Source organism: Ambystoma mexicanum, chromosome 2p, assembly GCF_040938575.1.
Source record: "Ambystoma mexicanum isolate Mex_15411 chromosome 2p, UKY_AmexF1_1, whole genome shotgun sequence".
Classification (NCBI taxonomy): Eukaryota; Metazoa; Chordata; class Amphibia; order Caudata; family Ambystomatidae; genus Ambystoma; species Ambystoma mexicanum.
In genome coordinates this window covers 918,854,032-918,872,502 of record NC_090923.1, presented here as the reverse complement: position 1 = coordinate 918,872,502, position 18,471 = coordinate 918,854,032, and the positions used below count along the sequence as shown (strand labels likewise).

At 43.9% G+C, this 18,471-nt stretch overlaps 1 protein-coding gene across 1 annotated transcript in view; it reads left to right on the top strand.

Moving 5' to 3' along the window:
• Positions 1–606: 606 nt before the first annotated feature.
• GEMIN7 (gem nuclear organelle associated protein 7) overlaps positions 607–18,471 on the top strand; it is a 141,053-nt gene continuing 123,188 nt past the window's right edge. The window contains exon 1 of the mRNA XM_069644636.1: positions 607–782. The gene's annotated coding sequence lies outside the window, so the exon portion shown is untranslated. The remainder of the gene's footprint in view (positions 783–18,471) is intronic.

Below are 18,471 nucleotides of genomic sequence, written 5' to 3'. Positions count from 1 at the left end.
AAACATTACATAAATAAATAAATGCTGTTGTGGACATTTTTTAAATTTTTTATTTTTCATGTAACCCAGCGCAGAGCATGAGTTTGGGGTTTGTGGTGGCTGACTCTGGCCGGACCCAATGACCAGCACTGCTCCAGACCAACACCAAGATGCCCCCATCCTGCCCCCCAGACCCACACCAAGATGCCACCATTCCTCCCTCCACACACCAAGATGCCAACACACCCCCCTGCAGACCCACACCAAGATGTGCTTGTGCACCCCCGAACCACACCCAGATAGCCCCGGCCAACCCCATCTAAAATCACTCCATCCTACCCAACTATTTGCCAACACAAACACACTTGCATCAATCAACATTAACTTGCTCTTAAAGTTAATGATCAAAATTAGCTTGTTGTACTGGCCCCTTCAATCAGTTTAACACACCATTATCCATTGTCCCATCTACTGTTCCTTTCTTGGACATCTATAACCGTCACAGTGAATAGTTGATAATGATGTTGAAAATAAATATAATTTTCCGCCGTCTCCCACATCTCCATCCGGTTTCTAGCATGAATGAAATGGCAATATAAATCAGCCACCTAAGAGTATAAGTGATGTTACACCGGCGGCTGCAGGCTGCCTTACACCCAGCGCCTAAGCGAGTTCCCACAAGATGACGTCGGACGGTACGTTCATGATAGGGAACGAAACGTGCCCAAAGTCACGTGAACAAGAGTAAGGGGGCGTTTGCTTCGGATCGTTTCTCTGGTGGCATGCAGTGTGTAAGGGCGAAGGTAAGTGTTGGAGTGCGTTAATGGAGGTGATAGGGTGCATAGAGAGGGCGGAAGCTGGGACGGGCAACAGGCAACACGAATGGCGAGGCTGGAATGTGCAAGCCACCGTTCTCAGCCTCCCGTTGGATGGCACCACTTCATTGGGTGCTAATTGACGCTGGCCTCTGTCAGTGCAACACTCTGTTACACATTTTCTACTCGTTTTACAAAGAAAGGAGGGAATCACAATAAAAGAGTGACCCACAGAAATGGAATATGCAGGATGTAGTTCTGACTCATTCCGGTCCCAGATAAAACGCATCTCGAACCCAAAACAACTTTCCTGTTAGTGAAACCAAGTTTGCTGGTGAGCACCGAAAATAAGCACGTTTAATTACCCTGCTGGCTTCTGGAAATCGTTTCTGCCTGCATGTGTGTCTGCCGTCTGGCTAACCGGATAACTCTTTCCAAACGGTCACCACAAACTTTTGCGCTTCCATGGACTGGCTCTGTATAAACTGTTGTTTAGGAATACTGGAAATAGTGAAAAAGTTATTCAGATTGGATTATGCTTGCTGCAATCAAAATTGATGTAATCTGTTTTTAGTGAGTTGGGGACACAGTATTTTATTGTTATCATGATGCTGCATTATGACGGCCAAAGGAATGTTTTTGAAGGCGTGAAGAGACTGCAGTTCAGAACAAAATTCTAATGTTTCTAACTGGTTGCACTGTAAAAGGGATTGTATTCCCTTTGTGTTGTGGTTACAGCGAGTCACCACGAGGGTGCGTGCTGTGTCACGTACAATATATTTAAAGCGGCAAGTGGCTTCCCGCCCACCATTTGCCTCCCAACTCCATGTCCGAGGCCTCATTGTGGCTCTGACCCCCAGCATGCGCAATGATGCACCGGACATGGCACTTGGCCTCTTCCGTGCCCCCCCAGCACCTCACACCAGTGGCCCTGGCCTCGCCAGAGCCCAAAACCTGGCAGCTAGGATGAGATGTGCCCCCCCCCACAATCGCGCACATCAAGGGACACAGCCTGTCCCTGCCACATGGCCGCCCAGTGGCCATAGCAGATGCTCCCAGATTGGTGCACCCACACCTGGCCGCCTGCATGGTGGGAGCCATTGAAGGCCGGAATTGTGGCCGAGCCCCCTACTCCTGCAGCCAGGACACACATCCTGCAACTCCTGACTGGGAGAGTTTTAAGTGGCGCTGCCGTGTGCCACCGCCTGCATGCTCCCCCTCCCCCCTTCAAAATGCACTCCTGTTTGGTCACTTTCCACCTGAGGGAGAGAGAGGACCTGCCGACACTGCAGGCTTCACTTGACTAGTTTCCCGGCTGGGGGACAGAGGATTGGTGCGACCTCTGCAGCAGTGAGGATGGAGCTCCCACCACCGCCAATAACCCCTATCTGATGGCAGAGGATGGACACATAGAAGCTGCCTGCCGTCGGTTGGTTACCTCCTGCCTGGGGGCACAAGTCAAAAAGGAAGATATTCCTGGAGTCATCCAGTGACTCCATCCTATAGTCATCCATGGGTTTCAGGGAGATCATCCAAAACCACCCTGAAGTATGTTTATAGGCCAACATATTTTAATTAGATAACTCTAGAGTTATCACAGAAACTAATCCAGGATGAGTTCTGATTACTTCCAGGGATTTTGTATTACTCCAGGATGACCCCATGACAACTTTAGGATGGGTTTCTAATTGTAAATGATTATTGCTGACAACTCCAGGAGGAGTTATTTCATGATGCTTCCAAATGATTTAGGAAAAGGGTTTTGATTACCCCAGGATGTATTCCCTGTGAGTAAGATGGGTGGTATTATTATAGGGTGAGTCTTGTTAGACTTATTAGACTTATGGATAGTGTATTGTAAAACCTCAGTGGAATTTGCAGCCATCACTTTACATCTTTGCCTTCTCTGCTAGAGCACTCAAATGTCGTTGACTAAGTTCGCCGATTTAGTGTACAAAACTACATCCCCCCCCCCACAAACCAACCTGTAAACTTCAGTTAATAAATAGCCCAAATGTTGGCCTTTCAAAATCGGCTATTTTCACCCCCAATGTGGAAGACCTTAAAGTAATTGACAATTTTGAACTCCTAATACAGGAAATGGCGAAACCTCTTGATCAAAGGCACATCAAAACAGTGAATATCCGAACCAGAAGGAGAGTGGATGCACAATGGTTCGATTCAGAGTGCAGGAAGGGAAAATGGAGATTGTGCGATGTATATAGGACTGGGTTTCTCCTTGCGGGAAATCTCCATGTTTTAAAACTGGGTTATAAAAGCTTATGCAAAAAGCAGACCATATAGAAAAACAATGGGAGCACTGGGACCAAATGGTACGAGAAAAAAACATACAGTGTTTCTGGAGGCTGGTGGCTAAAGGTACAACATTGAGGGATAACAACAAAGCTAATATAATTAAGCCTGGAGTATGGTGCTCGCATTTCTCAGGTATTTTATTTAGGTCATCAGAGGCTGGGATACGTGGAACAGGGCTGGGAGTTCCTGTCGTTGATTGTGTACAATGTGTAGTCTGAGGTTATTGCTTTAATGGGGGCTGTGGGAGCTCCGGGTCCAGATGGTATTAAGATTATCAAGTGATCTCTCCATGGTGGGCCCCCACGTTGACTAGAATTTGTAATGCGATGGTGCACTCTCAGCTACTTCCTGTGTCCTGGAAAAAGAGCTTAATTGTGCCGATTTTTCCAAAAAGGATCAAGTAGCTATCCCCACTGCTATCAGCCTATTTCTTTGCTTGATAGTACGAGAAAAATGTTTTTAAAATGTATTTGAATAAGATTACAAAAATGGGCAGATTAATAAAATGCTTCCCGAGAGCAGGGAAGGTTTCAGAAAAGGATATACTACATTGGATCACTGTTTCCTGTTGAATAAAGTAATTGAAAAATATACTAAGATTAGGTTGGGATGTCTTCACGTTGCTTTTTCTGGATTTATCAAAAGCTTTTGACTCACTAGATAGGGCAATTATGTGGAAAAAAAATAGATAGGCTAGGGGTTCCTGCGGGTTTACTTAAATTATCCAACTTTCATACAGATACATGTGCAGTCGTAAGATGCCCAGGTTCAGCAACCTACTCTAGGGAGTTCACTACTAACAAATGGGTCAGACAAGGATGCCCCTTGGCTCCATTGTTTTGTTTCTATCAGACTTTGACCCATACTACCCATTAGCAAGGACTAAACTAACCCACCAGCTATAAATGGGACAAAATATGGGGCATTAATCGATGATACAGCTCTGCTTGAACATAGCACAGAGGTCTTCAAGAGTCTTTAAATTATGCAGCCAAGTTTTTTTTTAAGGAGAATAGTCTCTAATTGAACTTTGAAAAAACTAGAATAGCTCAATTTAGCAAACCCAAAAAGTTTGTATGGAAATAAATAATGTAAATATTGCTGTGGTCAAGACTTACATTTATTTAGGAATTCTGTTCCATCAGTGTGGCTCCGTGTCCGACATATCAAAAGGATGCTAAAACAAGCTCAAAGGGGCCTTAGAGGGTGGACATATTTCTACTATATCTATGGGGGCAAGAGATTGGATAAATGCTTAAGGGCCCTTGAAATCAAAATGCACACATCGTATTGTATGGGTGTGAAATATGGGGCACTCCAACTGTACAAGGCTGGTTGTGGTGCAGAATTACTTTTTAAGGGGCATAGTAGGGATTGGCTCTAGTGCACCAGGGGACGCTTTACGAGCAGAACTTGGCATTAAAGTATAGCGGTTCTAGCAGAGCGTACGTTTCTGGAATTTTTTCTTAAGACCAATACATTTGATACCCCAAACCCTATTAGGCGAAATGTAGCCCAGGAAATGCACTCGTTGCCTGCCAAAGAAAAATATACCTAGTACAATGTTGGAACTAGTTTGATAAATAAATGGGGCATTGATACTAATCTAATTAATTGCCTAACCAATTTGAAGATCGACCTTAGGGACAAGGCTATCGGACTCAAACATGCTAGTATGATGAACTGCTTATACTCTCTCTCATCCATGTCATTTTATGTCGCCTTGATCCAGAGTATTTGTAAGAGAGGTGCTGGTGCTGTAGGCTCCTTGAAATCCCCAGAGCATAGAAAAATAATCCTAATGGTCCTATTAAACATTTTACCATTGACCGATAGAATGTCTTGGCTGGGCGGCTATAAAGAATGTTCCTGTGGGACGGGATACAAAGGAGAATATACTCCACTTTTTATTAATATGCCCCCTTCTGATGACCTTTTAGAAGACAATGTTTTAACAATAATTTTGTGTTTGGAATTCGGGATATTACGAAAGCAATGTCTATTTTTTTACTGAATTGGAATGATTTGAATTTTATATCTTTCTGTATTTTTGTAATAAGAAGGACTCAAAATGTATGGCTGACTGTTTTTAAAATAAGGGTTATGGTTTTAAATTAATATCTATATGCAATGTACTGCTGTTACCGGCTAATGCCGAATACATTTTTACTATTCAGGATGGGTGGGGATTACTCCAGGATGACCCCATGATAACTTTAGGATGGGTTTGTAATTGTAAATGATTATTGCAGACAACTCCAGGAGAAGTTATTTCATGATGTTTCCAAAAGATTTTGGAAAAGGGTTTTGATTACCCCAGGATGTATCCCTTGTGAGTGAGACGAGTGGTATTACTTTAGGGTGCGTCTAAGACCTATTAGACTTATGGATAGTGTGCTGTAAAATCTCAAGGAAATTTGCAGCTGTCACTCCATCTTTGCCTTCTATGTTAGAGCACAAGTTCGACGATTTAGTGTACAAAACTACAAATCCACCCCACAATGTCGCAAACCAAACTGTAAAATCCCTCATTTCATTTCTCACCTCTAGCTAACATGGCATTGCACCCAATAAACTCCCACAATTAGAAATTACTGCACTAAAATACAAACTGTCAGTGACCTAAACAGAATCTGTTAAAAGTCTACCTCCATGACAGACTGCCGACAGTCACTTCACCCAATATCATTATGAGCAGCTAACAATTAGGTTGACCATTCACCACACCCAAGAAAACACTTGCTGACCCCCCCCCCCGAATTCGTAGACGATACCCAATAGCACCAACACATGTATCATTTACAAGTTGGCACTGACCTACAAATTCACCAGATCAACTATATAGTTCTACACACAAGAGTACCTGCATCTTCAGTTTCACACAGCAGCATGTGACACACACACACCACTGTTAGGACAGTTTTTCTGAAGTCCAGTTAAGGGCCTAGTAAAACCATTCTACTGAGGCAGTACAAGACTCCACTCTTAGAATAAGGCTGTACCACCTGAGTTCGGGGTAGCGTAGACAGAGCAGCCAGGCTTATCTTAGGAGGGAGAGAGGGCAGTAGATACAGTACAAGTGAAAATTGTAATACAAATGATCCAAAGAAACACTGAAACACTATGTATTATAAAAATAAAGGATTTATTTAAATACAAGTAGGCCCAGATAAATCTAGGGGTTAAGTAAATACTGAAACATTATATGAAATCACAATATAAAACACAACACTATACTTGAAAGTACACAGACCCAAGTATAGACCTTATTTGGAACACCTAACAGTAGTTCTAGGGAAGTCAAAACCTTGTTATACACATTTAGTATAGGCCAAGCCTATTCTTTGGGAGTAAAAGACCAATTGTTATTTTTTGATTACTTTTGGTAATACAAGGACAGTAGGCCCTTCCAGTTGTACAGTGACTCTTGTAACAAATCACATAAACAGTCAACTGGACAATATACTTTTGATGAATAGTGAAACACTTATTCTAGGTGCAGTAAAAACCTATCACTACTTTTGTCATAACACACAGTTATACCAGGTGAGTAAAACCCACTTACTTTAACTTCACAATGAAGGGGAAAGTAAAACCCAATGTCACACTTTACAGAATAGATATTCTAGGTAGGCAACAACCTATTGTAGACTTATTAAAGACAGGCTAGCAGCAAGTCAGGGGAAGCAAGACCCAGTTGGGGGACACTCATACAGTTATCCTAGCAGGACTAACCTGGTGATACCAACACATTACTTTTGTAAAGAGGCACAACCTAATCACAGGAGAGTAAAATACCTTTACATCTACTTTCTTTTAGACTGGCAAAACAGTGGCTAAGGAAGAAAAGATGTTAACCATACTTTTAAGAACAGTGCATCACACATTCAAGATCAGTAAGAACTTTTGTAACTGTTCACTCTTAGAATTACAGTTACCAACCAACCAACTCTTTACAAGTAAGTAAAACACTTGATTTCTTTTCTAGGCAGAAGTCCCAATCCCTTCAAAGTCTTTTCCCTTAGAGCATGAGTGTTCTCAGTGGCAGAAGGGGGTCACTAGGACTAGTGACCAACAGGCAGTGTTAGAATAAGTTCTTTAGTAGCAAAAGCCAGAGTTTCCTTAGGAAAACTGGGCAAACAAGTGAGTACTTTACTTCTAGGGTTAGAAGAAGGTCCAGGGGCTTCGCAGAAGACACCCCAGCAGGATTCTAGCAGTGGGACTGGGTGTACTGGACGAGGGACCTCCCAATCACAGAAAACACCCCAGGACTACACAGAAATCCCAACAGGCTTAAGGTAAGTATATACCCAAGCCAACACAGTACCTCAGCAATGAAGAAGAGATTGCAGCAGGAGAACTTCAGGGACTGCAGCCAAATACCCGGTCACTGGATTCCTTGTCCTGGAGACTGAACACAAGACCTCAGAAGGGACTTTGCAGCAGGGATCAATGAAGAAGGCTCTAGGCAAGATTTCTCTCGCGGCTGAATGCGGTTCTGCGGGTTTGGCGCCTTTTCAAGGAGCACAGATGAAGACAGAAAATCGCGGTTGAATTCTTGTCGTTTAAAAGGTCCAGCACTCTTGTGAGGGGACTTTTTGGACTCGATTCGTGTCTCTGGAGATAGACCAAGATGCCCACGAAGTTTCAGCGAGATTCGGAATTCGGAAGACCATGCACCGCACAGTGGCAGGAGGTCCCAGGGTATTGGGGTATTGCAAGAACGCAAGGTCGCAGGAACCCGTGGGATGGCTCAAAATGCAGGTCGTCTTGAGTCTAGTGGGTCTCACCAGGCTCTGGGTTCGGGTCGTCGTTTTCGGAGACCCCAGGTCGATCGGAAGGAAGGGCTGCAGCAGGCTCCGGTTACAAAGCAGGCTCTCCGGCCGCTGGAAATCATTCCCGCCGCTTTTCCTTCGTCATCCTCTTTGGTTTTCAGTTCCAGTGGTCGACATGACTTCAGCCTCCAGGTTTCCGGTATTTATCAGGAACTGCAACACAACCTCTGCATTCTCTCCCCGCATTTTACAAGAAAGGGGCGTTTGGCTGTCCAATCAGGACAGCCAACCCCCCACTGGGATTTGGCCCAGTTGAAGGAAGACCTAAGACAAAGGAGGGGGAAGTTTGGGACCCCTCCCCCACTTCCTGTGCTTACAGACTGACTGGAGCCTGGGCGGGGTGTCCAGGGGACTCCCGCCAAAGGCAAAACTCAAACAAAGGATTTTCCCGCCCTGGATGTCAGGGGAAGGAACAAGAAACGACAAGAAACACTAAAATGGCAGAAAAAGAAGACAGGGGCCATTTTGGTAAAAATGAGCACCCTTAGGTGCCTTTACTGCAGCTGTGATTACAGCACGCGGTAAAGGTGCACCAAATTAGTAAAAGGTATCACTGCCACCAGCCATTAAAGGTAAGCTTGTCACTGTAACAGAATTGTTACAGTTTAAATGTGAAAGGGGATACATTGTATCTCCCCAGCACTCCACATAAGGTGGGGTGTGCTGGTTTCACAGAAGTAAATGTAAAAGGGATCCAAAGATCCTTTCTACCCTTGGGAACTGTAGTTCACTCAAGGTTAGCACAAGAAAGTTAAAGGGGGAGCCCCTAGGGCAACCCAGCAACAACAGGCACTTATTGCCAATAAGTTGTTAGACATGATAACTTTAAAAAGACACTATGGAGAGTCTTAAAAATGACACCCATAAAAAGAGTTAAAGACAGGTGAGTGTGGAAAAAGGTTCCCACTCACTGAGGTATTAATGGAAAATATCTCACTAGAAAAGCAAAAAGTTCTGGAGTTGAACCAGGCAAGGAAGATTTACCAGCCCTGTGGAAATCTTACCTAACACTCGTCCCCCCCAGACTAAGGAACAGGGGAAGCTAATCCTCACCTGGATAGATCTCTTGTTTCTAGTCGGTTAAACTGTTTGCTGAGTCAACTAGCAATCTTTTTGTAACCCTTGCTGTGATACTTTTTCTTACATTAGTTATCATTTGCAAACTATATGACCTACAAGTAGTGTTGGGCACTTTACTCTTGTCTAAGGTATAGGGGATCTGTTTAAACAGTCCCTCAGAAGTTGTGACAACCTCTGAACCTACAATAGGCTTTTTAAAGGGGTTCTTATAAAGAATTCCCTTAGACCTAGAGGGGTCTCCATGATTCCTCAGCACCTCTCTCACATGAGCAGGTTGGGTCTCAGGTATCCTAGTTGGAGGGGTTGTGGCAAAGCATTGTACATCCTTCCACTTCCTCTTAGATCTGTTTTTACCTTGGTTAGGGTTTTCCCTTCTAACTCTAGGATTTACAAGGGGGTCTTCAGCAGAAGAGCCCACAATGTCAAGGGGTTTAGCCTTAGACATATCTTTTCTGGATTTCCACCAGCTTTGAGGTTTACCAGTCCTCAAAGGCCTAGTTAGGTTTCCATCTTGTCTATCCACCCCTTCCTCAGAAGTAATGTGGGTCAAAGACTTTAGAATTGGAACTGAAATGGTAGAGCATGGTTTGTGCTCCCATTTCCCTAATAGTCTAGATTTTGATTTGCCTTTGTTAGAGGTTGCCCTGCTAACATTAGGACTTACAGTAGGATTCGCTATAGAGGATCCTACTGGTTTAGAGTGGTCTCTTGAAACAGAGACCCTAGCCTTGTCAGAACACCTATCCATCTCTCCTGTAGGAGTAGTTGGAGTCACAGGCTTTTTATTAGAAGGCCTAGTAAGAAAGCTACTCTTAGGTTTCTTATAACTCTTTTTGGTGTTCAGTTTTTCAGGCCTAGAAGTTACATTCTGGGCACTCTGAACTAAAGGAGAAAACCCAATTCCTACCTTGGGGTCAAGGAAACTCCTTGCCCTCTTAGGGTTGTTAAAAACACCTAAGCTTTGTACATCCATCTGGATCACCTCCACTGGAAGTGGGTTTTCAGGCGTATCCATGTCTAGAGTTTTAGGAATCATTTCCACTGTAAGTGGGTTTTCAAATGTTTCAGCCACTACAGGTTTAACTGAAGGGGCCTTTATTCTAAAGGACATACACCACACAGGGTGTGTGACATGAACACTAAGGTTCTTGTCAGGTTCAACAAAGTTTTTACACAGTGTTATAGATTGGACAGGAATACATAAGTTTCTATCCACAGGTTGAACCACTTCCACTCTAGGTGGGTTTTCAAGAGGTTCTATAAACTCAGTGTTAACTGAAGGTGGGGTCACAGCAGTGACCTGGTTAATGGTATTACACCATATGGGTACTAGGACAGAAGTTTTTAAGTTTCTGGGAACTAGTTGAACCACTTCCACTACATGTGGTTTTTCAAGAGGCTCTATCACCTTAGCAGCAGCTAAAGGTGGGGTCACAGGAGTGACCTCTAGCTTTGTGGGCCTAGGGGCTTTGTCCCTATTTGAAGTTATGGGTGCTACACCCAAGTGCCCTTCAGAGTGGCAGTTAATGCCTTTTATCTCCAAAGAGGGGTCTCCTAAGGGGACCTCTCTTACTTCAAGGTTAAGAGCCTCAGCCTTTTTACAAGGGGGCTCAGCTGAGTCTAAGACCACAGCTTTTCTGCTATACTCAGTATTGACAGATTTCTTAAGGGATGAGGAGACAGCACTTTTTGACCTACATCTATGCTCAGAGTCCCTTAAGGAGTATAGATATGTAGAAGTTTTTCTCTTATATCTATCTATGAGAGCTGTTTTTACCCTATCCCAGTTACCTATTTCTACTTCGGGTAAATCCAAGAGCACATGGTAGTCCCTCTTGGGAAGTCTAAAAAGAACCCAGGGTATTCTATCACTCTCACACAGACCAAACCTTTTACAAGTGAGGTCAAAAGTTTTCAGCCATACAACAATGTCACACTTCATATCATACTGACTCACCAATTCTGGGAACCTGGAAGCTGTAGACACAGAAGACCTGGAAAAAGAAGAGGGGTGCAGAAAATGGTCTTCTACAGACCTGTTATACTTTTTCTCATAGTCCCACATCTTCATATTGTTTTCCCACAGGAATTTTCTTATATTCAGTTCCTTAGATATCTCAGAGCACATGGTGGGCAGTAAGGTAGAGGCAAGAGAAGGAGAGGGGGGTGAACTAACATCCTCCTCATCAGAACCCTCATATTCCTCCTCTGAGGAGTTTGGACAGCTGTCTGAACCCTCATCATCCTCACTCCCAGCAATATTGTAAGAAGTGGACACAGGTTCACTGGAACCATGCATATGGTCCCCTAACCTTTGTAATAATTCAAGCTTACTTCCTTCACAATTGAGGCCCTTCTCTATACACATTATGACCAAATGTTCTATTGCAGCATAAGAGGAGTCCTCAGGCCTAAAGCAGGCCATGGTGTTGGTTCTTGTGTTAAATACAATAAGTACACTTTACCTTGGCTAAACCAAACCTACTGGATGGTTTCCTTTGGACACAAAGTATATCAATAATCAATGTAATGCAATCCACCTTTATCCCAGCGCATGCCAACAGTGTTAGGACAGTTTTTCTGAAGTCCAGTTAAGGGCCTAGTAAAACCATTCTACTGAGGCAGTACAAGACTCCACTCTTAGAATAAGGCTGTACCACCTGAGTTCGGGGTAGCGTAGACAGAGCAGCCAGGCTTATCTTAGGAGGGAGAGAGGGCAGTAGATACAGTACAAGTGAAAATTGTAATACAAATGATCCAAAGAAACACTGAAACACTATGTATTATAAAAATAAAGGATTTATTTAAATACAAGTAGGCCCAGATAAATCTAGGGGTTAAGTAAATACTGAAACATTATATGAAATCACAATATAAAACACAACACTATACTTGAAAGTACACAGACCCAAGTATAGACCTTATTTGGAACACCTAACAGTAGTTCTAGGGAAGTCAAAACCTTGTTATACACATTTAGTATAGGCCAAGCCTATTCTTTGGGAGTAAAAGACCAATTGTTATTTTTTGATTACTTTTGGTAATACAAGGACAGTAGGCCCTTCCAGTTGTACAGTGACTCTTGTAACAAATCACATAAACAGTCAACTGGACAATATACTTTTGATGAATAGTGAAACACTTATTCTAGGTGCAGTAAAAACCTATCACTACTTTTGTCATAACACACAGTTATACCAGGTGAGTAAAACCCACTTACTTTAACTTCACAATGAAGGGGAAAGTAAAACCCAATGTCACACTTTACAGAATAGATATTCTAGGTAGGCAACAACCTATTGTAGACTTATTAAAGACAGGCTAGCAGCAAGTCAGGGGAAGCAAGACCCAGTTGGGGGACACTCATACAGTTATCCTAGCAGGACTAACCTGGTGATACCAACACATTACTTTTGTAAAGAGGCACAACCTAATCACAGGAGAGTAAAATACCTTTACATCTACTTTCTTTTAGACTGGCAAAACAGTGGCTAAGGAAGAAAAGATGTTAACCATACTTTTAAGAACAGTGCATCACACATTCAAGATCAGTAAGAACTTTTGTAACTGTTCACTCTTAGAATTACAGTTACCAACCAACCAACTCTTTACAAGTAAGTAAAACACTTGATTTCTTTTCTAGGCAGAAGTCCCAATCCCTTCAAAGTCTTTTCCCTTAGAGCATGAGTGTTCTCAGTGGCAGAAGGGGGTCACTAGGACTAGTGACCAACAGGCAGTGTTAGAATAAGTTCTTTAGTAGCAAAAGCCAGAGTTTCCTTAGGAAAACTGGGCAAACAAGTGAGTACTTTACTTCTAGGGTTAGAAGAAGGTCCAGGGGCTTCGCAGAAGACACCCCAGCAGGATTCTAGCAGTGGGACTGGGTGTACTGGACGAGGGACCTCCCAATCACAGAAAACACCCCAGGACTACACAGAAATCCCAACAGGCTTAAGGTAAGTATATACCCAAGCCAACACAGTACCTCAGCAATGAAGAAGAGATTGCAGCAGGAGAACTTCAGGGACTGCAGCCAAATACCCGGTCACTGGATTCCTTGTCCTGGAGACTGAACACAAGACCTCAGAAGGGACTTTGCAGCAGGGATCAATGAAGAAGGCTCTAGGCAAGATTTCTCTCGCGGCTGAATGCGGTTCTGCGGGTTTGGCGCCTTTTCAAGGAGCACAGATGAAGACAGAAAATCGCGGTTGAATTCTTGTCGTTTAAAAGGTCCAGCACTCTTGTGAGGGGACTTTTTGGACTCGATTCGTGTCTCTGGAGATAGACCAAGATGCCCACGAAGTTTCAGCGAGATTCGGAATTCGGAAGACCATGCACCGCACAGTGGCAGGAGGTCCCAGGGTATTGGGGTATTGCAAGAACGCAAGGTCGCAGGAACCCGTGGGATGGCTCAAAATGCAGGTCGTCTTGAGTCTAGTGGGTCTCACCAGGCTCTGGGTTCGGGTCGTCGTTTTCGGAGACCCCAGGTCGATCGGAAGGAAGGGCTGCAGCAGGCTCCGGTTACAAAGCAGGCTCTCCGGCCGCTGGAAATCATTCCCGCCGCTTTTCCTTCGTCATCCTCTTTGGTTTTCAGTTCCAGTGGTCGACATGACTTCAGCCTCCAGGTTTCCGGTATTTATCAGGAACTGCAACACAACCTCTGCATTCTCTCCCCGCATTTTACAAGAAAGGGGCGTTTGGCTGTCCAATCAGGACAGCCAACCCCCCACTGGGATTTGGCCCAGTTGAAGGAAGACCTAAGACAAAGGAGGGGGAAGTTTGGGACCCCTCCCCCACTTCCTGTGCTTACAGACTGACTGGAGCCTGGGCGGGGTGTCCAGGGGACTCCCGCCAAAGGCAAAACTCAAACAAAGGATTTTCCCGCCCTGGATGTCAGGGGAAGGAACAAGAAACGACAAGAAACACTAAAATGGCAGAAAAAGAAGACAGGGGCCATTTTGGTAAAAATGAGCACCCTTAGGTGCCTTTACTGCAGCTGTGATTACAGCACGCGGTAAAGGTGCACCAAATTAGTAAAAGGTATCACTGCCACCAGCCATTAAAGGTAAGCTTGTCACTGTAACAGAATTGTTACAGTTTAAATGTGAAAGGGGATACATTGTATCTCCCCAGCACTCCACATAAGGTGGGGTGTGCTGGTTTCACAGAAGTAAATGTAAAAGGGATCCAAAGATCCTTTCTACCCTTGGGAACTGTAGTTCACTCAAGGTTAGCACAAGAAAGTTAAAGGGGGAGCCCCTAGGGCAACCCAGCAACAACAGGCACTTATTGCCAATAAGTTGTTAGACATGATAACTTTAAAAAGACACTATGGAGAGTCTTAAAAATGACACCCATAAAAAGAGTTAAAGACAGGTGAGTGTGGAAAAAGGTTCCCACTCACTGAGGTATTAATGGAAAATATCTCACTAGAAAAGCAAAAAGTTCTGGAGTTGAACCAGGCAAGGAAGATTTACCAGCCCTGTGGAAATCTTACCTAACAACCACCACACCCCCAGTTGATGACTCAACAAGCAGTACTCGTGTATAGTTATGGTTTTACCACAGTAATCAGTAACTTTGGTGTAATCTATTAAAGATTGACATTGTTGTACCTTATCTTGTCGATTAGTAGCGGGGGCTGATGTAGCAACCAAACTCTGTTGTGGGGATGTTCCAATTCCATTGTTTTTAAAGACCGTACCCTCAATGATTGAGCAGGTGTGTGAGAATGTGTAGGTGTCACTTCCCTGTCTAAACTGGCATGAACGTCATACTGTAACAAGGACACACTGTTGAGAATGCGTGGTGTTAGAGTTGAGCTTGTCAAATTAGATCTATCCAACATAACTTTTGTAGCAGACAATTGACTGTTAATTGATAGTCCAATATTTTGTAGCTGTTGCGCAGCTACTTCTTTGGGACTGCAACATTACACAGAGACATCTGCCGATGTATTGCTTTGCCTTTCAATTGTCCAGGGGAAGTAACGGGGTGGGTTCTGAGGAAGGAATGTAGGAGGAATGACGGAACACTGGGTCACTGGACTTTTGGCAGGGGTGGCTAAACTGTGAACAGCCATTACTAAGTTTAGGAATAGTCAGTTTCCACCCATCAGCCTTTAAAATGTAATTCTCTTTGTTTTCTTGTTTTTTTTTCACTGCATCTTCTTGTAGTTCACGCACCACTTTTCCAGCGCTTCTCCGATTGCCAGATTCCTCCAGTAGCAGATTTTCCTCCTCTTCCTTTCTACTTTTAAAGCCTTTATTAGTCCCTCAGCATCACAATAGGTTTTAATTATTTCTTCAAATTTTTTTTGCGTCTTAATACACTGTTTCTTGGCTGCTGTTAGGAAAAAGGCAAGTTAAAACCTGAAAATGTGACTATCAATACAACAGACTTTTTGCTTGAGCTGTATACTGGGGTAAGTGACTCCCCTTAAGCGTGATCCCAACCATCCCCTTGGTTTTATTTTTACTTATTCTTGCGCTCCTTGGCACTTTCTCTTCCTCCCGCCCATGTGATGTAAATATTTATTTATTGCTGCGCTCCTTGGTGCATTTTCCTCCCTCCCCTATGCAGCTACCCACGGTTTATAGTGATAATCTCGAAAGCAAAAAAGTCGAGTCATTTTTGCGAAAAAATAATTTTGAAAAATAAATCGAATTTCTTTTTAACTATGTTTTTAATTCGAAATGGGGGGGTTCCCCCAACCCCCTCTTTTTTACTCACGAAACCCCCCAAAAAAATATATAAATAAAAAAATTAAAAAAAATTCAATTTTTTATTTTTCGACATTATTGTTTCGACATTGTCATTCAACCTTTTGTTTTCGAAATTATGACCGACCACCGCTACCCACAACTCTGTCTAGCTGCACACATACTCTGACCTGGACAATGGTCACCGAGGGTGCTCAGCCCATAGCGCTTTGAGATCATACCAGTGGTAACAGATGCTCTACAAATTCCCAATAACGTAAACGAAATCATGTAGGCCATCTATACTTGGAGTGTTACTGAAGAGCAGAGGTGTTCAAACTGTGGGTCGCGCACCCCAAGGCGCGCAAGAGCAGAGCATGAAATGTGTTAAAAAATACTATTTTTTTTTTCTCCTTTTTTTTTTTTTTATATTGGAGGAAATTGGAAGGGGAGGCTCACATGGTCAGACTGGACCATAAAACGGTCTTAGGCTCCAATGGAAAAAGGGCCAGCAGTTGCAAATGGATATTCAGTACTTTAGTCACAGACTGTTTGATTAGTACCCAAGGGGTTGTTTTTTGTTCAAATGTAAACAAATTGCGATATTAAAAGAATATTTAATTCAGCAACAATGGTCAAAACTACTAGCTGCATAGTGAAGTAACTCCTCAAACTGGCCCACATTGCCCAAAAAAGTGGCCCATTTTGACTGACCTACACTAGCATTTTGCAATTTTGGTACGGTTATTGCCCTATAGGCCAGTCCAAGCCTGCCGGCTCCTCCATAATGGGTGAGGGTACGTCCGCCCACTGGCCACCTCACCCATTATGGAGGAGCCGAGGAGCCAGCCCAGTGAAACACTGAGCACTCCCTCAGCTGCTTTTTCCAGCTGAGGGAGTGCTCATGAGCTGGCTGAACTGTCAAAGGGAAACACTGTTTGCCTTTGACAGTTCATTTCCCCAGCCGCACATGATCACTGAGCCATGCAACGCTGGGGGTGTTTCGCTTCACCAGCCTTGCATAGCTCATTGGAAATGCTGGCTGGGCACTGCATGTACGTATGTGCGAGGGGGTGCTCCTGTGCCTCCTCGCACATACGGGCACAGCAACCTGGAGCGGGGCATTTTAGCAAACACACGCAGGCCCCTTCAGAAGGTACGTTTGTGGCAATTTATTTTTTATTTAAATGTGTATGGATGTGTGTATGCTTGTGTTATGGGACTGTGGTGGGATGGGCTGCAGCACTGGGATAGTGGTGGGAATAGGGTGGGGAGAGCCCAGGGTCTGTACTGGGAGTAGGGTGCGGTAACGGCACGCAAAAGTTCATAGTGATTTCTACATACTGTCCATCTGGCACCTTTGGGGGGGCCCGGACTGCCCAAACTTTGATCAGGGGGTGCCCAGGCCAAAAAAGTTTGAAGACCACTGCTGTAGACGATAAAGAGATGCTTTAAAAGTGTGGTGGGCATTGTGCAGTAATCATCTCTGCGTGTGAAACAAGGGAATGCCTCCGCGTAGGGAGGTTGGATGTATTCTCCTCCCCCAAATATCAAATAGATGGACAAAAAGACAATACGTTGCTTACCTGCTGCCTGGAAAAGCACTACTGCTTTGAAATCCCTTTCTTCTTGTACTTTTCTTCCACTTTCATCAATCAGCCATTTAAAATTGCCAATGGCTCAAATTCCCCATCCTTTCTAATAGACAGAGGATTTTTGGAATCAAAGAAAAGCACTTTAAAGAGTGCCATGATTTTAAATATTACCGAAAAGAAAAAAACTAAATTCAGTATGCTCCAAGTAGTGGTGAAACTTGTCTGTACCCAAAACTATTTAATTTTGTAGTGGGCATGCATGATCATGTTCCTGCCTGAAGTGTCCCTATTTGTGAGTGAAGCTTAACTTCATCCGAGATTTTCACCCATTGTAGCTTCAACTACGTCCATCTGCTGGCTAATAAAATTAGAGGTGGATGTTCTGGAGAGGCAATACGTTCTTAACTGGAGAGCTCTTGTACCTAAAATGCTGCACAGTCATTTTGTGTCCTTTTTAAAAGACAAGCACCTGTTTCAGTTTCTTAAATGTAAATATCAACCTTGGAGAGTCCCAGCTTGTGGACAGCAAAATGTGCAAGAACCTATAGGGACCGGGAATAGGAGGGTATGCAGGGACAGAGCCCATAACCAAAGTGATCTTTACTGGGGGGGTGGGTTGGAGGGAGGGGTAAAATGTAAATATTACACCTTATAAGGCAGACATTTGCTAATATGGTTGGTCACTATCCTCTAGAAGGATCACCAGCAACCCCACCCCCCGCATAAGCATAGCTACTGTGCCATAAATTATGCACTACATCTGAAATAGTGCAGCGCTCATGAGTAGTGGAAGAATTCTGCAAGAAAGTAAAGCCAAGGGTAGATTTTGCAGAGGCATGGTTTTCTCACAAGTGCGCCACGGCCTGATACGCGTAGATTAGCCAAATTATTACTTGGTGGGTTGGGTGCACCTATCTGAGGAAGGCATGAACCTATTCATGTAGAATATTGTGGGGGCATTGGAGCAGCAACAGCGTTAAAGCCAGAGCTGCAGTAAGTGGGAGCATTTATCCCCTACATAGTGGGGGTTTGAAAGCGATCAGACTGCAGAACCAGAAGGGGGGGGGGAAAGGAAGGTATCGCCCCACCCGCGAAAAGGGGGCCTCTATGCTGAACGGCTAGGGTGCCAAAAGGCAGTGGCCTTCAAACTGGG